Source organism: Marmota monax, unplaced genomic scaffold (genome assembly GCF_021218885.2).
Source record: "Marmota monax isolate L192 unplaced genomic scaffold, Marmota_monax_Labrador192_F-V1.1 WCK01_AAM20220418_F8-fsc00049, whole genome shotgun sequence".
Taxonomy (NCBI): Eukaryota; Metazoa; Chordata; class Mammalia; order Rodentia; family Sciuridae; genus Marmota; species Marmota monax.
The window spans coordinates 11361782-11387317 of record NW_026694221.1 but is presented as its reverse complement, the minus strand read 5'-3'; the positions used below and the strand labels follow the sequence as shown (position 1 = coordinate 11387317).

Genomic DNA, 25536 nt, shown 5'->3' with positions numbered 1-25536 from the left:
GTTTCTGCATCAACATGGGAGCTTGTGGAGGACACGGTGCTCTTGGGCTTCCTGTCTAGGTATGAGACTTCTCCCTCTTGTAGGCACTTCCATCACTGTGATGGTATCTGCCACAGGTCCTCACTAGAGCCAAGATGCTGTCAGCAGCATGCCCTTGAACCTCCACAATTGTGAACTAAGTATATCCCTTTTCTTTACAAATGACCCAACCTCAGGTATTTTTGATAGCAACAGAAAATGGACAAATACATAGCCTTTCAATCACTTTCCAGGTTGAGCCAGTTCAAAGTAGTACAGATCTTTAAGGAAAGGCAAGACTGGATTCCTTTAATGAAGAATTCTGCTACACTGCCAAAAATTATACTGTAAATTTTTCTCTCTCATTTAAAGAAACCTGCTGGTTACTGACTGCAGTGACTGTGTATTAGGAAATGAAAATTCATTTTAATATTTGGTTCTGAATTGATATTAATTTTTGGAGACTCAAAATACCTCAGTGCTCCACTGTAAGGTTAAAAGTTTAAGGATATAAGATAATCAATGGAATTTTGTCTTGTGTCCATCTTGGAGTGTCCCAAATCAATCCAATGGTTACTTTGTCAGATCTGGAATTTATAGTTGATGGAGACACACTTTGCCATTGGGAGAATCTGCATACTGGTTCCCACATCCATAGAGAGAGGGTTTTTGTAGTAGGAAAAGCTGTGTGGAAGGCATTAGAATGGCTTTACCTTCAAAAATCAAACTGAAATTTTGCATTCCTGAAGGGATTATAGAGATTTATGCCGCTATCAAGAACTTAAAGGGATGTAGGGATATAGTGTTTCAATTGACCTATTTGGTCTTTGCCAAGAGTATGACAGTGGAATTTTTGTAAATTTAATCATGTGAAGAGTTCAATTCCATCTGCTCTTCCACATGTGGTTCCTTTACTGAAAAAATTTAATCTCGTGATCACTTGTTATACAATGTAGATGGACTATGTTCCCTGGTCATTCACAGAAATATTATCTTTAGGTTTTGCTCTGACGGTATTTTGTAGATGTTGTTAATGACCAGTTCACTTTAAGTAAGGCAGACTATTCTGGATAATCTAGATTCACTTGATTCAGCCAGTTAAAACACCTTAAGAGCAGAGCTGGAGTTTCCCTCATGAAGAAGAAATTCCACCTATGGACAGCAGGGTCAGTCCATGCCTGGACGTTCCAGACTACCCTTCCTGACAGGCTGCCCTACAGATTTCAGACTTGCCTAGCCAACCCCGACAATCATACAAGCCAATTTCTTGCCAGTCCCTTCTAATATATATCTCCCACCGGCTCTGTTTCTTGGTTCTAACTTGACTGACACAGAGATTAATGTGAGTGCTTTTTCTCTATATTTGTTAATGAACATCATCAGAAGCAGTTTGCTTTCAAGAGGCACAGCTAGCAACACGCCTTTATTGTCCTACTCAGGGTTAAAATTCCTCTCCAATTCTCTGTTCATAGGGGCCTTGATTACCTCTTCATTCCTTAAGGTATCATGCTGCTCCACTAATTTGATGCTATTATGCTAATTGGATTAGTGAGTGGAAAGTAGTAACCACTCTGGACAATTTGGTAAAACACATGCAAAACAGAGGAATGGAAAGAACCACTCCCTACCCCTCCAAATTTAGAGGTCTTCTACTCTGTGATATTTCTAGGCATCTTGTGGTATGTTGACATATCCCCCAAATTGAAGAATAAAATCTCTGCCTGTAAACCCTTTGACAACAATGATAGTGGTATAACACCTAACAAACCTCTTTCAATTTGAGAGATAGCATTTAATTTTAATTTGGAAAGCTACTCAAACCTATTGATCAAATAACTTGAAAATATGTCAATTTTGCGGCACATCAGGGCAAAAGAACCTCTATGGCTGATTAGATCTGACATGAAAACTAATCTACCACTGAGCTGTGTGACTCAACATGTGCATTTTCTGAGGCTTGAAGTGATAGGGATGCTCTGTGGGACCTTTGGCAGATAACTATAAGTGAATCATGTCACAGACATTTAGAATTTTAGAATAAAAGTATGACATTTCCTGCAGGTAACTATTTTCCTTTTGAGAAACAACTTTTGGCTTGCTCTGTGGCTCTTTACTTGACTATGGGCCACCAAGAAAACCATCATAATCTTGATTTGATTTTATTGATTTAATAAAACAATATTGAGTGTGTTTTGTAGTATTCCTTCATCTAGCATAGGGTTGTGTGTGTGTGTATTTGAGATCAGTGTTGAGCAGATATCAAAGTCTCAAGTAAGTTGCATGGGCAAGTAGTTCAGATGCTCATGGTCACGACTCCTGTCACTTTGCTTCCTCCTTCTCAGTCTCATGCGAAGTTGTCTCATTACTTAATGACTAAAGAATTAAAAATTCAGATCTATTTTACATATAGTTTTACTTAATATGCTGATATCTCTGGAAAGTAGACAGAGCCCCAGAACCCTATTCTGGAGTATTCTTCAGGAATAATGGTGCAAAACAATTTTCCCAATTGGTAAAATTTTGAGCACTACCTTGATTCCCTGCCCCCTGCCATTTTCCTTTTATAGAAAGATAGAGGTAGGAGGATCTACATTATTTCATGGTAAGTGGATTTGGGAGGAACATAATTGGAAAATCGGCAACCAAGAGATCTGGGAAGAGGTATGTGGGTGGAATTAGGTGGACAGATCTTTACAAAAGCAATACAGGATGTGAATATATTGTGTTCCATGTGAATGTTCACCAAAGGAAAACCATTGAAAAGAAAGGTTTCAATTAGTAGGCATAGGAAATGACCCATTTTGTGGATGTCAGCCAGCCAGTGAACTCAGGAACAAGTGACCACTGTGCCAAGGGTGGAAAATGTGCATTGATTCAGTACTATGGAGTTCTCGTCACCATGGTCAGTTGTCTACAGACACTCTTCAATGCCCAATATGTCAATGGAAGAGATCAACTCTGTGCTCCTGATTTGGACGCAGTTTCTTGAGGAATTAGCCAGTCACTTGGTGGCAGATTGATGATACAGCACCTTCTCTATCTTGAAAGAATTTAACTTCATTATTATTGAAATATATACTGTGCACATGTATTTGCCTTTTTCTGCTTATATTTTTCTGAAAAATACACCTGCAGATTTACATTAAAAATTCTGCAGATTTACATAACTCTGTATTTGCTGTCATGGTATTTCACATAGCATTGCTTTTTTCAAAACAAGTATTACAGAAAATGGGCTCATGCTCATGCAATACCATACTTTTGGTCTTACCACTATCTTCCTCACCTTCAAGAGCTGATCTGCCAGGAGAATGGAATGTCCCTTTGAAGAATCAATGAGAGCAACATCTTGTGGGGCTGGAGCAATGTCTTCCATGTGAAATAAGCTCTGAATAATTTCCTATATATAATATACAGCCTATATATAATATTGCTTCTCCCATTAAACTGAGAGTTTTCTTAATGCCAGTCCACTTGCTACTAAAGTGTTTCTCCATGCCAGTGAAACAAAGGTTAAAAGAAAGTGATTAATCCTGACTATCTGGACAATAGCAATTATGTAACTGGGCCAGCAGAGAAAACATGTTAATGATGAAGCCCTTTTACTACTCATTTATTCTGTGACATTAGTAATAGAAAACCACCCCAAATCAGAAGGGTTGTCAGGAATGAAGATCTGTGTCTCCTCACAAGGCAAGGAACCATGGCCACCTGAAGTGGTATATAGAGACTAGGTGGAAGAAAGACTATACATACTACTACAACTATGGGACTAGTAGTGAAATTTGTAGTAGTTTTATATTTTTCTTTTATTATATTAATTCATTTGTGTATGTATTATTCAGTTTTAAATTTCTTGTTCCCTCTTCCCTTCTTTTACTAAGATAAGATGAACAATGTTTAATTTTACTTGTCATAATTTAAGTCATAAATATCAAAGTGAGAATGTGACTTGGTAGAAGAGGAGTGGATATTACCCCAAATTGGGTTAAGTCTATCTATGGTCTTTTGGGGGTGAGCAGTTTCTGATTGTGTGATAGTTGCATCATATAAATTAGAAGTCTTCTTTGGCCATTATCTTCATTTGAAAGTTAAGTATGATTAAAAGAAATGTATGTTGTTGATGCTTATTTGAAAGAGGTGAAAGTCCTCAATTGTGCTGTTGTCAGTCAAGGAACTCCATTGTCTGGAATCCCTTGCATGATTGTGTTAGAAGTGGCTGAAAGAGGAACTTGCACAGAATTTAGGAGGCGGAGTGAATCAGTGGCCAACCTAGTTTTGGAAGATTGTAGTGCTCATACACTGTGACAGTTAGTAATGTGGAAGTATCTGGTGGGGCTCAGCTGGGCCTTACTTTCCTCTGCTTTATATCTAACTTAGCTTCCTAACTGCTGGCTAGGCTGACCAAAAGTGGCCCGGGCCTACCACCAGATGCTGGCTGTGATCCTACACAGGTGGTAGCTGCATAGAAACAACTTCCCATAAATCTCTCTATGAGCCCTCCTTTGTGGTCCTACTTTGCTGGCTAGAAATTCTGTTTCTTGAATTTCATTGCAAGCTCCAAATTACCCACCTGGACTGGCTAAGCAGCTGATTAGTAATTCTTTTATTCTGGCCCTGCAAGTTCCTCTTGAAGACCTTCACTTTCTCAGCCTCTCCCACATAATTGCAAGTTCTAATTTCTGTAATAAATTCCTTATTTCCATATTAGTTATTGAGTCTCTGCTTCACTGACTGAATCCTGAACCATGATCTTACTCGAGGATGTTCATATTGCAGTTGATCCCTCTCTTTTCTGCTTCATAAATTATCTCCTCTGAGCAGCTATCACTCCCACAAGGTAAACAAGGACATTTTTCTTCAGTTTAAGCAGAAAAACTCTCTTCTAACCCCTATTCTTTTCCAACTACAATCACATTTATTTGTTTTCAGCTATAATAAAATTTAATAAGACAATTGTATATCGACAAGGCATCCATTGTTTATCCTTCCCCTTTCCCTTTGAATCAATCAGGATTTTCCCCATTATCTTCTACAAAAACTGCTCTTTTCAGGTTCCTCAGCATCTTCCACATTGTTAATTTTCATAGGTAATTCTAATTCCTCATTTTTTACTTAATTCACTGGTTGATCATTTATTCTTTCTTTCAAATCTTTCCTTGTTCAAGGGCTGGTACATGCATGCTTCTCTTTCTCTCTCTTTCTCTGTAACTTATTGACTATTTATCCTCAATCTCCTTTTTCTGTTTATTCCCTATCTTTCCATTCATACTGTATTGGTGGAGTACAGCAGGCTTCAGTTGTTGTTTTTTTTTTTTAATTCTTGCTTCTTAGGAAAGTATATCTAGTCATGTTCTTATCTGCTTTCTGTGTGCTAGTGATGCCAACATTTAATTTTCTGGCTTGGGCCTCAACTGTGGTCTCCAGAATCAATTCTCTAGGAACCCATATTTCTAGGAACCCATGTTAGACATCTTCGTTTGGATGTCTAACAAGAACCTTAACATACCCAAACCAGATTCCTGATCTCCTTTTTCATCCTCAAACCTGTTCCTCCCACAGCCTTTTTCTCATCAGTAAATGACTATTTCAGACTTGCAAATGCTTAAATCCCAAACTCAGAGTCATCTATGATACCTCTCCTTAATATCCCATTTCCAAGGCATTAGCAAATACTGTTGACTCTACTTCAGAATACAATGCAGAATCCACTGCAGAGATGCTGGTCTAAACTGCCACCATATCTTGCTCGGATAATTGCCATCTAGTGCTAACTATTCTTCCTGGTTCTGCTCTTTCTTTTCTCCTAATGTCTTCTCAGGGTAACAGTCATAGAATGTATATACGTAATATATGTATGTAAAATTCATTATATGTTGTAAATAAAATATATATCCAATATTATATTTTATATATATCATATCCATTATTTAAAAATTGTAGAACATGACAGATACTGAAATGGATTGATGGTGACTGTTGATCCCATGATGATCTTCTGCACATGATCTTCTTAGGTTTAATTATGAAATAGTTTTTTTTCTTTATAGTCAGAGTTAATCACTCCAGTATAGTAGTCGCTTCTCCCCCTGACCCTTGTATTGACATTCAGCTGATGATTTACCTTTGTTTATAATTTGTCTTTCTCTTCTAAAAATAGGCTCCCCCCTCCTTGAATGTATGGAGTTCTCCTCTCTTTCCTAAAGGCATGACAATTTTTTTGGGAGGAGTGGGGGTACTGGGGATTGAACTCAGGGCCACTCAACCACTGATCCATATCCCCAGCCCTATTTTGTATTTTGTCTACAGACAGGGTCTCACTGAATGGCTTAGTGCCTCACTTTCACTGAGGCTGGCTTTGAACTTACGATCCTTCTGTCTCAGCCTCCCAAGCCTCAGGACAATTTTTTGATAGTCTTTATTTCTTAGATCAGTTTGAGCTTCACAGAAATATTGAGCAGAAATTACAGAGTTCCCATGTGTACCCTGTCCCTATACTTGCACAGTGTCCCCCACTATCAACATGTTGTACAGGAATGGTGTATTTATTACAATTGATGAACCTACATTGACACATCATTATCATCTGAAGACCTTAGTTTACCTTAGGATTACTGCTTGGTAGTACATTTTATGGGATTTGACCAAGGTACAATGACGCGTATCCAACATTGTAGTATCATTACAGAATAGTTTCACTGCCCTCGTAATCCTCTGTGTTCCACCTATTCATCCCTCTCCCCAACCACTGATCATTTCTTTAAATTTACATTTTTAAGTTCAAAGTGCATTTTAAAATTGACTTTATCTTTGAGAGCAGTTTTAGGTTCACAGCAAAGTCAAGAGAAGGAAGGGAGATTTCCCATCTACCACCCCTCCCCCACTGATCTTAGTTTACTATTTCCATAGTTTTGCCTTTTCGAGAACTTCCCATAGTTGGAATCAAGTAGTTTGTAACCCTTTCAGATTGGCTTTTCTCACTTTATACTATGAATGTAAAGTTCCTATGTATCTTTTCATGACTTGATAGCTCGTTTCTTGACAAATGTTCCATTATCTGGATATATCACAGTTTCTTCATTCATTTACCCAATTGAAGGTGCAGTTTTTTTTTTTTTTCCAGTGTTGTAATACTAGCTCCTAAAACTGCTTGGCACACCACAGATGTTTAATACATACATCTTTCTACACATATCATGCATTCACTACCTCTAAATCACATTACTCTGCAATAAGTCATTCTATTTAGTAAACTGAAACCAAACTCAGGAAGTTGAAAATTTCCTAATTTTCTTCTCATTCTCTCAATACAACCTCTTTACTGTGTACTGAATTCATCCTTTCTTGTTTATCCCCTTTGCCATTGATCTGGCTAAGCTTCATTAACTTCTCCAAGTTAATATATTAGCCTCCTGACTAATCTTTAAGACTCCAACACATAATCTATGCTCCTGAAATACACATCTTATGTTGATCTCTTGCTCAAAATATTCAGTAGATTGAAGTTTAAGCCTATTTACATGCATTCATATTTTTCAAGATCTTTCTCTTACAATGTGCATAACTTCATGTTCAGTCTCTTTTTTCATAAAGTCTTACCTCCTACTCTGTTTGTTCCAAGAGCTCTGGATTATTTGAGATACTCAAAGCAAGATGTGGCTGTTGTCAAGTTCAAGAGTATTTATGTGAATCCTAAATTGCTCTCTTACCTACTGTTACCTTCCCCTACCTTATTATGGCTATGTTTGAAATAATGAATTAATTCCCTTATTGAATCTGTATTTAGGAGATGAATTTGACATGAGTCACAGGGAAAAATATGGAGCTCTTGACACCTGAGTTTGATGGTGTTGGTTTCTACATATCTACATATAGTAGTTGGGTACTATTTCATTAGGTCACAGACTAGAGGGAACAATTCATATAAATCCTGGAAGCTTTGTGGCTGGTGCCTATTGGAATACTGCAGAAAGCCTCTAGATTCTGCAGTAGAGTAGCAATGAACACCAAAAATGAGATTGATGGGTCCTTCAAATGAAAGACTTCGCATTAAAATGTTGTTATCGCTCACCTTCCCTTATTATAATACCTACTATCCCAATCTTGGATTTTTATTTTTGTTTAAGTGAAGCAGAATGAAACTTTTTGAAAAAAAAATTTAAAGGGACTGATAAAAAAAGAATTCCTGCTATGAAAAGAAGAATGGGCTTTTCACATTCTGAGAGCTCCCACCTTGCTTTGAGCACCGAGCACACACACACACCTATGCAGGCACACACACATTATTAAACCTAAGATGGTTTGGAATAATGTTAAGAGCCAAATGTTTGAGATAATGCAGAGTGAAGGGAAGAATGTCAGCCTGCCTTCTGAATAGACAGTGTAATCTTTTTTTTGTAATGGTTGCATACCCTAGTAACTAAAGGATCTGATATAATGAGATACAGCTGAGCTTTGGGAAATTTCATCAACCATTTGATTTCAAGTGATTTTATTCTGTCCTTAACGCACAGCATTGGGCTTTGATATTGAAATAGGAATAGAACATTGAATCATACATTTTTTCTTCTAGTACTTGCTGTTTCAAAGACCTTTACGATTATTATTGCATCCCCAAGAAGCAAGTAGGATTAATATCCTTATAAAGTGCTTTGGTTTTCTGTGTAAAGTATGAGAAAACCTAAAATAATACATGACTTGGAGGATAACATTGAGAAAATCAGGCCAGAATGGTGTTTAAAATTCAGATTGTTAATTTTCAGGATTATAGTCTCTTAACTGATCTATTTTCTTCTTCAGTTTTCTGGGTATCACACTTTGTAATAACAACTACTGCAGGGTTGATGGTCAAATTCAGTAAGGCTATTTTACCAAGAGACAGGCATTTTAATTTCCAATCCCTACTATTGCTCTTAGCTTTGATTAATACTAACATTTCTGGAACTTAGTTGAATTATCTATAAAATGAAACTATTAAAATTAATTGGACTAGAGTTAGGAAACTTCTCCAGATGACTTCCTGACCTTAAGGTTGTTCAATCGATGTTTCTTATTCAGGTATAAAAGAACATGTTCCAGAGGTGGCCCTTCTAAGAGACATGAAATGGATAGGATGTTGATATTTATAGTCTTCTCAACAGACCTTCTTATTTTAACAGGCAAGAAGTGAATTCCTTTTACAAAGGAGACACTGGCTGCTGAATGGATTGGCTTTTTCAGTACCATTGCTACTCAACACCATACTTAATGCCCTCCATGAAAATGCTGAGGAATTATTAGTTTTTAGTTTATTAATTATTAAATAACCACTCTCTTTAAGGCCTTATAATTTTTCAAACATGGAGCTTTGTTACATTTATTGCTTTATTATCATAAAAGTATCATTTTAGGGTAGAACTATTAATTCCAGTGGAAAACATCTCTATAGAGTTAACAACAAAACAACAATACTCACAATTAATTAGTTCACCAAACACTTACTGATGTACCTGGATTATATAAGCACATTTAATTCTCATAATGGTTCTTTGAGATGGGTTAATTTAAGATTTCCTTCCCACTGGTGGGGAAACAGAAGCTCACTAAACTTAATAACCTGTCTATGGTCACTCAGCTGGTTGTGTCAAGAGCTAGGAAAAGCTGACTCCAAAACCAAGTTCTTGACCACTACAGTGAACTGTTGGGCCATGTATTCTACACACCACCAACATCTTAAGCCATGTTGCTATGTGCATACAACCTATAGGAAACAATAGGAATGCAGGATATCGGGGTACTTTAGAACCATATTATATAATTGTAGCAGATGGAAAGTATATTTTGAGAAAATGCATGTAAATGGTGGACTTCACAATGTCTGAGTTCCACAGTGAGAACTGATAAGAATTTTATATCTATCCTTGATGATCTAAAGCAAATAGAAATTCTGAGGACTGTGAAGTGAGTATTTTGCTCCTGTATCCTTCAAGGGCCAACTATGTTACACACATCAAATTCCAACTGAGTAGAGAAATGACATGTAGATTTGATTGCTGTCCTCCTTTATAAAAAATAATGAGCCAGAATGTGCCTAACTTCTGCTGTGTAGGCATCACTTCCTTAGGGAAACCCCACTATGAACTAGAGCCCTTCATACTCCTCTGTGCTCACCAGCAGTTCACACTCTCTTCTGCCTCCACCCTTCATGAGAGTTTGTGATCATCAGTGAGAGAGTCTGTTGTCTGCATTGGTCTGACAGACCTTCGAGAGCAGGGTTATTGCCTTATTCACCTTTGTATTCTTTTGTCTAGCAGATGCTTTAATAAACATTTAGCAAATATTTATTGAAGAAGTGTTGAAACTAGCTTGGAAACTCATGGAGAGATAATGCTGTATTTATCTTCTTATTCTACCCATGCCTAGCCTTTAATACTTTTCTGTGTACACAGTATACAAGCAATATTGCTTATGTACCTACCTGTCCTATTTATATATAGTAGATATTTAACATGCTGGGGTTATTGAATTACACTGGAAAAGGTTCTTTAGATGTTTGGAAGTTAGAAGTCATTTAGTCAGATAAGGCTGTTGTGGTAACAAACAAACTTCTGGGTGCAAGTGGTTTAATATGTGCAGATTTACTTCTCAGGCATGCAAAATGCAGCCCAGATCTGGTAACTCTCAGAGCATCTCCTTTCCAAATGGTGACTCTGAGATCCAGTACCTTGTAGCTCTGCCATCTAAAACAGGAAGTTTCCAGCTCACTGTGGCAGAAGACAGAACTGTCTATTGACTTCCAAATGCTTCAGTCTGGAAATGACACACTTTACTTCTGCTCATAGCCCTTTGGCAAGAATAAGTCACTTGGCCCTGCCAATTGAAAGTGGGCTGGGAAATGTGGAGGTGGAGGGAGGGACAGCAGTAAATGTCTCCAACATGAAGGCAGAGACAGCAAAATAAGATCCAGTGATTGGTATTTACATTTAGTTTTCAGTCTGGTGTGTTCATTTAAAAATTAGAAATGAAATTAATTTTTTAAAAGAGTTAGTTAATAACATTATTCCCAAGGAATATTTGACCTGAAGATCAGGAAATACCCATTCACTTTTATTGATAGGTTACAAATTAATAAACAAAGAGAAATTAAAATAGCACATAAAAGTTCTTATGCGTGTAAAGTAATAAGACTAGAGAACTACACCCTAATTCTTTTTATTTGTTGGTAGTTATGTCAACTATCTGATGCACCTGAAATGGCTTAAGCCTTACTAATCATGCATTTCTAGGGACAGATTACTAATCTGTATGTTTGCAAAGGAATCAACATAACATGGAAACATGGTAAAGGGCCAAGCAAGTGTCCTTAGCCTGTCTCATCAAGATCACCAATTTCCAGGTCACAGGGGGAAGCACAAGGAGGTTCATCAAGCCATTTAATTTCCCAGAGCACATGGCTGAACTAACTACCTTTCTGAATTCTCAGCAGCTCAGTAGGATCATGTCACTGAAATGAGCAGTGATGGCTGATAGGAGGATGAGTCCTTGCCAACTCTGTTTATCCCATGAGTATTGCAGTAAATAAAGGAGGTGGCAAATAGGAGCTATCTGGATCCCTGAGTCACTTTGTGGAGGAGCTGCAGGCATCAGAGCCTCTTGGCCTGCATTAGACTGATGTCAGTGAGAAGCAAATCTCTATTGTGTGAAGGCCCGGGGATTCAGGGTTCATTGATTGCATAGTACAGCGTGGCCTGCTGAATATAGACATGATATATGCATGTAAACGTGCAATCTTCACAATACCTTTGCCAGATGCAAACATGATCATTAATTTCTTAAATTCCTCTCAGAGATATATTAAGTGTTAATAATAAAAACAATAATTATAATAATGGCAGCAAAAAGAGCTCATCTAATTAGTTAAGGTAACACTAACTGTTCTAACATTTTACTCTAAAGGGTATTATTCTTCAAACCCAAAAAAGGTGATTGAAGTCAGCAATATGTGTGGGTAGTCAGGAGATTGGAGTCCATAGTTGATCACAGGGATGCCCACCAACAGAGGCCTTGTCACCCTCCATATGTGGCATCTAGAAGGAAAAAGACTTATCACAGAGGATGGACATTGTGCGCAAGACCTTCCAGGCCTTGGTTAGAATTTAACTGCATGCCCACGTTGTGGTGCAAGGGAGGCTGGCGAGTATGGCCCAATATGTGCTGGCATTCTCTGCCTTACCCACCCATGAATTAATTTAATCCTTCCAGCTCTGTGACCTAGGGATTACCATTATACTTTTTTTAAAATGAGAAAACCAAGTAATGAACCAATTTTGAAGTGTCAGACCTGGAAGTAAACTTGAGCAGGGCTTAACTAATCTGCTTTCCTTATACAAATGCAGCATTATACATATTGTGTTTCACCTTGCTAGTTTTTTTTTTCTTTTTTTATTTTAAGAATGTTTACTGAAGATTATAAAACCCAAGTATGTATAAAATGTTTTTTTTTTAACAGTTACATATTACCGGTGGGTATGAATTTAACTCTTTTCATTATAAGAATTATTTTGTTTCCACCTTTTCTCAATTACAAACAATGATACAGTGAATATTCTCAAAAACTTGTATATTCATACATGTGCAAGTAGATAGAGAAGAAAGGTTCTTAGAAGTAAAATTGCTTGGTGGAATGATATATGTATATTTACTTTTTGTTGTCGTGGTGGTGGTGGTGGTGCTGGGGATTGCACCCAGGGCCTATGCATGTGAGGCAAGCACTCTACGAACTGAGCTATACCCCAGCCCTGTATATTTACTTTTGATAAAGATTTCCAATTCTCTACTGCATGATTGTTTTTTACAACAAAGTAGCACAATTTATAATCCCATGAACAAAGTATATAAGTGAGCATTGCACCTACTTATATCACACACAAGTTTTCAACTGTTTTGAACTTTACTAAATTGCAAATAAAAATAGTATTTAATAGCTTTAAAGCTTTGACTTTTTTTCCATTCTATTAATATGATAGATGTTTGAGGAATCTGACTCTTGGTTAAAAACCCTTGTATGATTTTTCAGGCCTGGCCATAGGTGCCTCAAGAGGCTCAGTCTGGCAGGCCTGAGGGAGGAAGCTGCCCTCCCCAGCAGCGACTTGGTACACAGTCAGTGAGGGTGAGAGGGCTCAGGTGAGTTGCAGTCAGGGACGAAAGTCTAGGCAAACCATGCTCATATGCATATCTGTTCCTAGACCAGGCTTTTTCATTTAGAATTCTCTTTATCTGGGGCCTTTTGCCTGAGACCTCCTTCACGTATCCTTTCTAAGGGTTCCTTTTGGGTGTGAAGGGGTATTTGAAGATATAACTCTGACTCAGCACCCCAGTTCCCAGTTCTTTTCCATTGCCATCTTCTAGCCTTGGGTCCTCTGGCTTGGGGGGCTTCCTCTGTGCAGATCCATCAGCCTCCCCGACATTGTTCCACTGGGGAGAATGGCTCAGGAATCAACACTTTCTCCAGGTTAGCATCTTGCTGGTACTATTGCAGTATGTGTTTTAAAGGCTTGATTCTAACTTTCATCTTGACTTGTGGTTTGTATAAGTGTTAGGGTTAGGATCAAAGGATTGGTTCTTTGGATGACAGAATAGGGAGGTGTGGTGGTGCTTTAGGAGGTTGGGGCCAAGTGGTTCTTGGGTCACTGGGGGCATGCCCTTGAGAGAAATTTGAGACTTCAGTCTCTTCATCTCTCTTCTTCCTGACTCACAATGTGAGTCGTTTGCTCTGCTGTACCCACCTGCCATGATGTGTTCATCAGAAGCCCAAAGAGTTGAGCTGCTCCATCTTCAAAACCTCCAGAACTTCGAGTCAAACTTAGAGTTTAATCTTCTTTTTCCTTCATAAATAGCTTGTCTCAGGAATTTTGTTATAGTGATGGGAAGCCAATATACCTACTCTGGTAGCTCAGTTGGTCTTCTGACAGTGTTAAAGACTACATATATTTAAGTGCTATTTTTCTTTCTTTTTATTGATGGTTCTTATCTTTTGTTTACTGTTCTCTGGGAATGCTATTAGATATTTTCTTGATTCAGAAAGATCATAATATTAAGCAAATTAAGTACTTATGATACTTTGGGTCAGTTTTTTCAGTTGTCTTTTGATTTTAATTATTTGTGAAATCTTTTCTCCTGTATTAAATTAAAAATTGTAGTTGAATTTATCATTCTTTAAAAATGTATTTGTATTTCTTTTTCTTTGGTTAGGCTAGGTTTTTTTTCCCACTGTGAGATTATGAAATATTTCTTCTACTCTTTTTGTTTCCTTTTTACACTTAAATCCTTGTCTTACTTGGATCCATTATGTTGGAAAGGACAGCATATCTCAATTATAGTTTTCCTTATGAATATCCAATTGTCCCAATATAATTTAATAATGCATTTTCTCTAGTTATATAAAATGTTATCTTTTTGACATGCTAAGTTGCTTTATGCAGTTGGATTTATTTCCTGATAGCTCAATAATTATTTAAAATTTATTGTCACATATTTTTATTATCAGGTTCAAATATGATTTAATATCTTATTGTTAAACACTCCATTATTTAGAATTTTCTTGGCTTTCATATTCCTTTAATTTTTATGTCTGTCTTTTAAAAATCATCAGAAGTTGCCAGTAAAGAAACATTGTTATTTTTCTGGAAATTATGTACCTTTATAAATTAACAAATTAACAATGAGAATTGACCTCTTTTCACCCAATAATTGGTTATGCTTTATAATTGCATTAAAAAGTTTTCTTCATCTAAATTTTTCTTTATGCTTATAAGGCATTTTATCTTTTTATTGTTTTTTTCTTGTTTTATTCATAGTCTCTAATTGCTTAATACTTTTATATAAAAGGCTATTCATCTTCATATATAATTTCTTTTCCTCTAGTCACATTATGATGATTGTTAATAAAAAGGTGCAAGATCTCACAGACCAGCACCAGACAAATTGGCTTTGAATCCCAGCCTTGCCACATACTGGTTGTTATTGTGAAGATTATACATAATTTATGAAAAATTATGTATATGCTTAGAATAGTGTTTAATCAAGTTAACCGTTATTCTTAATTGGAAAGTAATATAGAAGTTTCATTTGCTTCAGAAAAAGAATCGGTGCCTTACTATTTCTATATTTAGGAAAAGTTTAAACAGAACCTTCTATTTTTGTTAATATAAAGTTGAATATAAATGAAATAAACCAGGAGTTGAAAGGCAAATACCACATGATCTCACTAATATGTGGGATCTAAAAAAAGTTCCTGTTACAGAAACACAGAGTGGAAAGTGGTCAGCAGACCTGGGGAGGGTAAAAGAAGGGGTGATGAATAGAGAATGGTCAGTGGGTACAATTAGTTGGGAAGAATAAGTCTGGTGTACTGTGGCACAGTAGGGCAATTGCGGTTGACAGTACTGTAGTAGATATTTCAAGAAACTAGAAGATTCTGAATGATGAATGCTTGAGATGATAGATATATTGAATACTATGATTTGATTATTTATACAATATGTACATAAAAATCACAATGAATCCCATAAATATGTACAATGATGTGCTAACTAAAAACAAAATAAAAGTAAACATGAAAAACCCTCATTTTGTTTCTTGGGGGGAAATTGTTTTCTCATTCATCAACTCGTTTGATCCTCCAAGTCTCCTTTAATAGAAGAAAAATTAAACAAATTTCTAAAATGTAGAAAATCTACTACTCATAAAGCATCTTAAGTCAGTATTTAAATTCAGGGTCTCCTAACCTATGCCAAACATCAAGATTTAAACATATTAATATAGTAAGAGAAAAACTTTGGGGATTTATTTGAAAATTCCTGCTTTTTGAACGTATTCTTTCACATTCATTGGCTAATTGTTTTTCCGCAACATGCTTTAAAATAAAATAAAATTCACTTTACACTTAAGTTTAGTGTATGAGAATGTCTTAACTCCAGTTTTAAAAAAAAGCAAAGATAGTCCAGCTGATTTTCTCCCTTTACTTTTCTTCTTTTCCATCTCTTCTCTGTCTTTCCCCATTGCTACTTTGATAATTCTGACCTGAGTTTCTACAACAGCCTATAAAATAGTCTCTTAGACTCTGGTCTTATTCTTCTTTACCATTCTCCATTCTACCAGCAGAGTAGTAAGTATATTGCGAATCTGATCACATTTTCCCTTTGGCAGGAGTCAGAGCAGATTAGGGTCATCTCAAGGCCTCGTCTTACTTCTGCAGCCTGAAAACTTGCTAGAAAGCTCTAGCAATACCAAATGCTTCAAGTTTCTCTGAGCATACAAAGTGCCTTTCCATCTTTGTGAATTTGACCCCTTTGCTGCCATACTTCCTTTTCCTTTCTCCTCATTTTACTTGGCTCAAATTCATTTTCTGCAGCAAACTGACTCTCTTTCTTTCTGACCCTTAATTGTTCACGTGCTTCTCTGTGGCTCTCCAATCACACCCCAGCTGTGTGTGTCCTTTTACAGCACTCATAGTACCCATCTTGTCCCTACCTTGTCCTGGGACAGTCAGTACCCTGAGGACTGTGACCACATATTCATATCCTGGGTACCTGTTGTAGTCATATTTGTTGCTTCTGTGACCAAAAAGACCCGACAAAAACAACTAAAGGAAGAAAAATTGATTTGGGATCTCATCGTTTCAGAAGTCTTAGTGCATGGATGGCCAACTCCATTCCTTCAGGCCTGAATGAGGCAGAACATCATGGTAGAAGTAACCTACAGGGGACATGGCACCAAGAAGCAGGGCAGGTGTAGGGGAGAGACAGGAAGACAGGCATATACTTCGTTTACCACAAACAAAATATATACTTCAAAGACCCACCTCATTTGTCATACCCTATCTGCCTATAGTTACCACTCACTGAATCCCTCTGAGTGAATTAATGCACTGATTAGGTTAAGGTTCCCCTCAACCAATCATTTCACTTTTAAGCTTTCTTGCATTTTCTCACACATGAGCTTTTGGGGGATACCTAATATCTAAAACTGGCATTATGCCTCATAAATAGGAGGTTTTCTCTGGGGTAGGTTTTGGGCCTGTGTCAACTCAGTGTTGAGGAAAATTAGGTCTCTTAAAGCTCAGTTGGGTTTTGGAAACCCAATGTGCCTTATCTCATAGCAGACCCTTCCTTACCCTTTCTAATCCCCTCTTCAGCGCTGTTTTGGTTGTCCCTTCTATAATATGAGGTTTAGGGTCTATGTAATGTATTGGAAACCGACACAAGAGTGACAGCCATGTCAGGGTTTTTGATTCAACTCAAGAAATTTAGCCTCCTCTTTTATCGTCTTCTGTCTTGTGTTATGCTTTTGTAGTTGCTTCAGGCTTTAAAATTGTCATTTCATCAAATCATACTTTCATATATTGTTATAGAATATATTATGATATATTCTCATGCCAAAAAAGCTATTTTATTGTTATAAAAGTTAGGAATATGTAAAGAGTAAAGACCAATAAAAAATAAAATCCTCTGAAATAATTCAATTCTAGCTTCTTGTTTTTTACATGAGGTGATGGAATGTTTTGGCTAATTTTTTTTTCTTCATTTCGATTTAAAGTATAATTTTCCCAGGACAGTTTTTATTTTCCATTATCCTGGGACATATAATAAATACTGTAACCTAGTCCAGTAAAAAATGCTGTGAACAGAAATCTGAACAAACAGACAGGGAAACAGCACTCTCTACTAACCACCTGCTGTTTGGCTTCACTTCAGAATCGTTTCAGGCTTCATTGGAGGTGGAAGGTGAGCATTTGAGAGTCTTACTTCAACCCCCTTCTGATGTTTAGAACCCGCTACACAACACACAGCTCCTAATGGCTTTGCACTGCTATGGGCCTGCTGCCACTTTGATTTTCTTTCATCTTTTTTTTTGTGATATTGTTTATAGCTAGTGAATTATTATAAAGAAAACATCTCTGGAACTACCACCTAGACAAAGGCATAGAACTTTGTCAGCCACTCCAGAAATTCCTTGGTAAGGGCTGTTCCAATTACAAACACATCCAACACATCCCTCAGAGTAACCACCATCCTCACTTTTAGAGTAATACCATCCTTGTATTTTGCAAATTTTCTACCCAACAGTATATCCTTGTAAATTAAGAATATGGATATGTTTAGGTTGTTGTTTAATCTATAGGTAACTCCCCTTGCCCAACATCTCATTCCTTTCTTTCTTTTTTTTTTTTTGGTATAGTTTATGTGGTCCAGATTCTCTATAAAGTTTCCTATTGTCTGGATTTTGCTAATTGTGTATTCTTGGAGAAGTTCTCATGTTCCTCTTTTCTTTCTGTTTCCTGAAAAACAGAGGAGCATCCAGAGGGTTGATTAGACTTACGTGTGACATTTTGTCAAGACAATCAGAGGCACATAATGTATGATGGTCTCTGTTTTTGTTAGTAGACATTAAGATTCAACATGCAGGTCCATTAATTTATTGAACAGGGAGCAGTTGTAAGTAGTGATAGTCTATTGTCGAAAAGAATTACTATTTGGGATATCTTTATAAGCAGATACTTTCCCTTATCTATTATTTGTTTACCCAGTGGGATACTCTTATAGGAAAGACAGATTAAGTGCTTGATTCTCTTCATTTGCCATCCTAGAAGGTGGTCAGTTCATTTTTAATTATTCATTAATTAAATAGTATAGATTAGAAGATTAATACATATATGTTGATTTTCATCCAAGGGCAATTGTTTTCCTTTTTGCTGCAAAACTGTCTCCTCTTCATTAAGTGGAAACCTCACAAGGTTTGCTGGTCCTGTTTACACGTCCTAGCTTCTTCTTTAACAGGGTATTATTTCAGGCTCATCTTGTACACATTCTCTCAGATGGAATCAGCCAATTGGCCAAGAGGCCCTGCTTCTCTTATGGGGCAAAAGTAATTAAGAACCACAGTCTTATTGCTAATAATGCTTTTCTCACATCACAGTGCTCCTTTAGTTGTATTTGAGTTGTGCTATGGACTGGATATTTGTTTCACCCCAAATTCATATGTTGAAATCCGTCCCCCACCATCAAGGAGATGATACCAAAAGATGAGGCTTTAGGGGTGTGATCAGGTCATGAAGGGGATTAACGACCTTAAAGAAGAGACCCCACAAAGCTGCTTTGCCCCTTCCACCATGTGAGGGCACAGTTAAGATGGCTTTCTCTGAACCAGGAAGCAGGTGCTCATTAGAAACTCAATTTGCCTTGACTCTGACCTTACCATCCCCCAGAATATAGGAAATAAATGTCTTTGTTTATAAGCCACCTAATTTATGGTATTTTGTTAGAGTAGCCTGAATGGGTGAAGACAAGTAGTGTTCAGAAACTGGTGGCCTACATTCTGAGATTCCTGCCATTTCTTAACTTTCATCTGGTGTTGGCTCCTTCATCTCTGTTCATTGTCCCGTCGACTTTTGATGCAATTCCTACTGGTTTCTTCTCTGCACGAGTCTCTGTGCTACAACAAAGCCTGTCTGGCCCATTCCACAAGGTCTAGACTGATTTAGCGACTTCAGTTCTCAGTATAGTGTCCTTGTATTCTCCCACCATTAGGCCGCTCAACATCCCCTCTCATGTCAGGTGCTGTTTTCACAGCACTAGTCATCTATGAACAGCCTCCCTGAGAGCATATATTGGCCGTTGTTGATGTCTCTTGTGCCCATTCCCATCAGAGATTGCACTGTTTTCTTTTGCTTGCTTCTGCCCAAACACTGATGCCATGTAGATTGTTGGTGCGTTATCCCTGTTGCATTGTGGTTTTTGACTTGTGGAGGTGCCCTGTCACTTAGTGTACTACAAATGCTACCCATGAATTTTTCTTGGCTATCTAGTTACTTTATGTAAGATTCAGGGAGATTAAAAAAAATAAATGATGTGGTCACTATTTTCCCAGAATCCCTGCCTCTTCCCAATGGAGTAAGAGTAGGAAGAGAAATGGCCCCAGCAAGTTTGCTTCTTTACTTTTAGGCATTTTAGATATTTTGTCACTAGTTGCATGTCTCATGTTTACTTGATGTGTAATCATAGCATGAATGATAATGCTTTCACTTAAAAATAAGAATGTATATATTTTTTAAATTACAGGATCATTATCAGTTATCCTTTGTTTTTCTTTGTCCTTTTTTAATATTGTCATGTGGGGGCTCTGACTTAGGATACAAGGTTCTAGGATCCATCAATTGAAAGAAGATGTAAGGCAGGGTGGGAATATTGGTCATCCTTTATTTGGAGTTGGCCATAGCCATTAGCCAGCTCCCATGACCATTTTCATGAGGCCCTTTTTATATACAGCTCAAACAAAGAAGGCACCTGCCAACAGGTTCCATAAGGGTGGTGGTGGTGCATGCTCAAAAGTTAATGTTTATGACCTTGACTCTATATGCTGAGTCAGAATGTTTCTGGCCTTGACTAATTATAACATAGCTATTACCCAGCCCTGGCTACACACTGAAAATATAATTGCCCTCCAGAAGTCTTGGGCCAGGAGTCTAACTACAGCCATTTTGGGGCCTGTCTCTTTGTAGAGCCCCATTACATTCAGGGTTCTAGCTACTTCTTTCAATGCTTCTCAGCCTCCTTGCAGTCAACTCATAAACAGCAACCAATGTCTTTCTTGTGCCTTTCCCTAACTTGATGGAAGCCTAATTTTATAAGGGGTAAGATGCCTCTTGATAGAAAATAGTGACTTTATTTGATTAGCCTTGTCAAAGATAATTAAACAAAATTAGTTTGTTCTATAAATACAGACATCAGTTTATTCTGTTTTCTCCCCCAGTTTAAATTTTAAGTTTAGTTTTAAATGTTTGTTGCCAGGTAGGATAATTATAGGCAAAGGAAATATGTGAGAAAGGTTATTTCTCTTGGCTCCTGTAAATAACCTGACAAAAAGACTTGTTGGTTAACCAATGCCTAATGCGTTCATTTGGAATGCTCCACAATTTTATTAGGCATTTACAAAACAAGGCTTGTTTTCATCTTGCATTGTAATTAGCGTAATTAGAGTTTATGTGTGAAGTATCATATATCTATTGTGCGGAAGTTTTTCAAAGTAATGAGGATACTGAATTACCTTACTAAGATTGTTGGTTTCAATAATTAGTTTATAGAGACTATTTAATAATACTGCACATTGGAAAATTAAAAGTCCCTCCAATCTAAATAACATTGAGTAATTTGGAGCAAGAATCTGTTTTTGTTTATATTCTGCTTGCTACTCAGGGCTGACTGGGCGTAATGTTTATATATAAAATGAAAAACAGACCAGAGCAAGATTACAGGAGGATTTTTTCCCTCTGGGGAGGCTAGCAAGAATGAGTGTCATGCCATGCTAACCCAGGGAACAAAATTGTAAATATGGAGAGGAAAGACGGGTTTCCGAGTTTATATTGCTGCTATCTTTGGGGGATCAGCTTCTGTCCTTACTATAATGTGTTATGTTGAAAGAGGCAGACAGGGTTTGCTGAGTGTCTAGTGGGGAGTCCCCAGAGAATACCCAGGAAGCTTAGGGGCAGTGCATGTTGGAGCAGGCTCACAAGTGAAAATCAATCCACAGCATGTGGCTATCTGTCTGGGAATACTTGCTATTCACTACATAGTTCCTGAGTGGAGAACCAGCATATTTCTCTTTCAAATCACAAGATGGAACCTGCAAGTGCTATATTTTCTGCAGACTAGCACCGGGCCTCCAGTTTCCTAACTCTGAAGTCAAGGTGGAGTCTGTATATGATAGCCAGGAGCAGTTTGGGCCTTTTAGAAAGTCACGTTTTCAATGGAATTAAAGTTCATCTTAAAGTGGCTCCTGTTATTTGAGACCAATTTTTAGTAGATATGCCCAGTCTCTTTATTTCCAACCACTCTGATTCATCAAAAGTAAAATTGGACCAAGTAGCTATGCACAACATATTGTCAGCTCTGTTAACATGTTCTTTTCTCTCCAGTCTTGATGCCCTTGATTATACTTCACCAAATCACTATTAATTTAATATAATGTTAGAGTTCATTTATAGACTTCTTGCATTGTGAATTTCTGAGAGACAACTTCTTTGCAAGGATATGCATAAAATTCAGGCTGGTGTGTAGAAGACACTGAAGTAGTGTGCGTTTACATGGAGAAGAGAGAGGCTCCCTTATCTTTTCATTCTGTTTGAAATGGGAAAGGTTGTGGTATGACTTATAAAGAGGTCTTAATGATTATAAGATTTAATCTGTTCCTAGAGAGGGTTAGATCTTAGTTATTTTTACCATTTACTATGACACAGATATTTTACTCCAAATTGCTTCTGATGTAAATTACTTTGTTCTTCAGCTTTATTCAATAGCAGAAGCAGCCACATAGCTCCTGCTTTGTTCCTGTGGCAGATGATTTTCATTAAACATGGAACGAATTAGTTATAACTTCCACTTGGAAGGTGATGACCTGGTCCTTTACTCAAATCTTTTTGAAATAGCTTAGGCACGAGTTATTTCTAACTAGTGCATTTCCTCTAGATTACTGACCACTTTGAAAGAGTTCAAATAGTTTTATTAGATCTATTCGATTCTCTTTGAATTGCCAGTTAAAAGACCAGGGCCAGAGTCAGAGATTGATGTCATTAAAACATTTAAAAAATATCTTTGTGGAACTCTTTAAATTTTACTTCTGAAACTATGAATTTCAGCCAGGGTTATGGTCAGAGTTTGGAGGGAAAACAGGAAAAAGATCATGTTGATGGTGTGCAACACCTCCAAGATTTATGACTGCATTAAAGATCATTCTTGACCTACTTCCTCACTAATCTAAACTGGACATGATATCAAAATTACATATTCCACTCCAGAAGATTAAAAAAGCTGATTCCTATTACTATTTCCTAGGTATCTGAACAAGTGGTCACACAAAATAAGCAGCTCGTATTGTCAAGTGAATTGTGACACTTGGATGGCTACTGGATGATGTCACAAATAATATGTATTTTTGAAATTACTTAGCAAAGTAAAAAAAGAGTCAATAATATTTTGCATGTTTTTTTGTTAAACATATGTCTCAAAGCTAACTTTTAGGTGGTCTGAGGTTGGCAGCATCAAGCGCAGCCATCGTGGTCCAGGATTTCATGTCTCTGATGAGAAAATGTAGCAGAGACATGACATGTCAAGCAAAATATTTGGCTTTCCCTTGTGCCCATCTCCTTAACGTTGGTAGGAAGTGGTTACTCAGCTGTGGATTGCATGTTGAAGGACCTCCTTGTAATTAAATGCAGGTGCTGACTGGGTTTCAGCAAGTGGCCTGTGATTAGAAGTGATGCTCATCACTCTCAGGTTGGACCCATAAAAGCCTACTATCAGGCTTTCTTTCCTCCAGTTCATTTGTATAGAGATGACTGTCAGGATGAGTTTATAAGTTTTGTGGTAAAGGTGTGAAACTTATGTAATCTTGCGTTCCTGTGGCTTCCTTGAAGGGCTATTCCTCCTGTTCTCCTGCTGAGTATTATTAGGTGAGTAAGAAAGAAATTTTAATTATGTTGGGTCTTGGGAATTTTTAGATTTATTAGTTACAGTTGCTAGGGCTCCTTGAACTAATGAGGCACATAAACTCACCCAAGAATATATAGGCCAAACCTAATAACTGAATTAATGGTGGGGGAAGATTGGCAGAGAGGGAGCAAGAGATTATTTTGGGTCCTAAGTTGCTGCCATATGATTGAAAGGGGGAGGGTACATTTGGTTCACTTAATTTCTAAGCTAAGAAAAGCTATTGCAAAGTAGTTGTAGAGTTGAGGTCAATGTAGAATTCAAATTTATGAATTTATTAATTCTCTTTCATTTAACAAATGCCTACTATGTGTAAACATTGTCCTAGGGACTTGTATAACTCACTAAAATAGAGACAAAAAAATTTCAAGCTATTTCTCACCCTTACATGTTCCACTCATTAATTTTTTCTTAATTTTTGTTAATGAGAAAAATTATTCATAACATCTTTAGTTGCAATTGTTGTCACATATAAGTCAGTAAAATCCCAGTGTTTGCTCTGATGATTTTAGATCTTTATAAATGTTAAGTGATTTTAGTTAGGGTGTTTTCTGAAGGGGAAGGGAATACAGTTCTGGGATTTCTCTGATCCTTTTGCCGAGCTCTGGCTTGCTTCTGACAGCAGAATAAATGAGAATATGTATGAGGCTGTGAAATAACTGCTGTTAAAATGTGCAGGATTCAACATTTAGAAGGAATTGCATTTCAATACATGATAAAATTTCCAGATTACCCTGAGAATTGGGGCTGCTACTGTCAGTTATATTGAAAGAATTCCAACATGCTAAATTACCTGACAAGTTGTGGTGTTTTATGTGCTGTATTGAAATTGGAGTATTTGTTTTGCTTCAATGGGTACTTAATTATTTGTTTCTTCTTGACAGTGTGCTAGAATTAATTCATAGCATTATGAAGCTGCTTTAAACATCCTCTTGAGAGGAAGGACTGGCTTCTATAAACCTGATGCATCATCTGAATGTTTTGCCCTCATTTTAAATATATTAAATCAGGGTCATGAATTACTTTTAAAAAGGCAGAAATTATAGCTTTTCTATCCTAAAGGAGATTTCAGACTTGCAAGTGGAAAGGAGTTAAAACACAACTGTAGGAAATGGAGGTTGCTAATGGAATCCTGTTCATGATGGGCTCATGGAGACATGGTTCCCAGGTTAAGCAAGGCACAGTCAAGGCACATTTCTTTTACACTAGTAATTAAATATTATTTTTCTACAAAAAGCAAAAGTCCTCACCAGAGGTACTTGGTATGGTATGATTATGGTTAATTGCCTCCAAAACGCATGTTTAAATTTAATCCCTATAATGAAAGATTAAGAGGTGATACATGGTGGTTCATGCATATAGTCTTAGCTACTCCGGAGGCTGAAGCAGATGATTGAGTCAGGGTGATAACAAGACCCTGTTTTAAAAACAAGACAAAACAAAGAAGTGGTACCAGGTGAGACCTTTCAAGGTTGAGAAGGATTCTGCCCTCCTGAATGGATTCATGTGATTAATGAATTAATGGTTAGTGGTTATCTCAAGTGGATGGTAACCATGAGCAGCTGGAGTCGGCTACAAAAGCCAGTGGTTTTGTTTGGGTTGTCCCTAAAGAAAGAGTTGTAGGAATAGTAAAAATTTACTTACATAGTTACTTTCACTCTCAGAGATGTGATTCCTTATTATGTAACAATATTTTCTAATCAAAGTGATACTGATGGGTCAGATTTCATGGTCAGAAATGAGATAGCTTAAACAAAGGCTCATTCTTTCATAGAATTGCTTTAGCAATTTTCAAAGGTAATTGTGATCTTGCTAATTTGTTTTTTTGATGAACTCTTAAAGTGCATTTAATGCTGACATTCTCCTTTTACTAGGGGTCTTAGAGGTTGGTTTTATAGGAAATATTTGTATGCACAGTCATTCTGTGATTTTTCTTAAGTGGCTATTCAGGAGATGCAGAGGAAAAAGGAAGAATAGGTACTACTACATTTAGGTGGGG

At 37.1% G+C, this 25536-nt stretch overlaps 1 pseudogene; it reads right to left on the bottom strand.

Moving 5' to 3' along the window:
- Positions 1-23103, bottom strand: part of LOC124108129 (ER membrane protein complex subunit 4-like) — a 32605-nt pseudogene extending 9502 nt beyond the window's left edge.
- Between the last annotated feature and the right edge of the window lie 2433 nt (positions 23104-25536).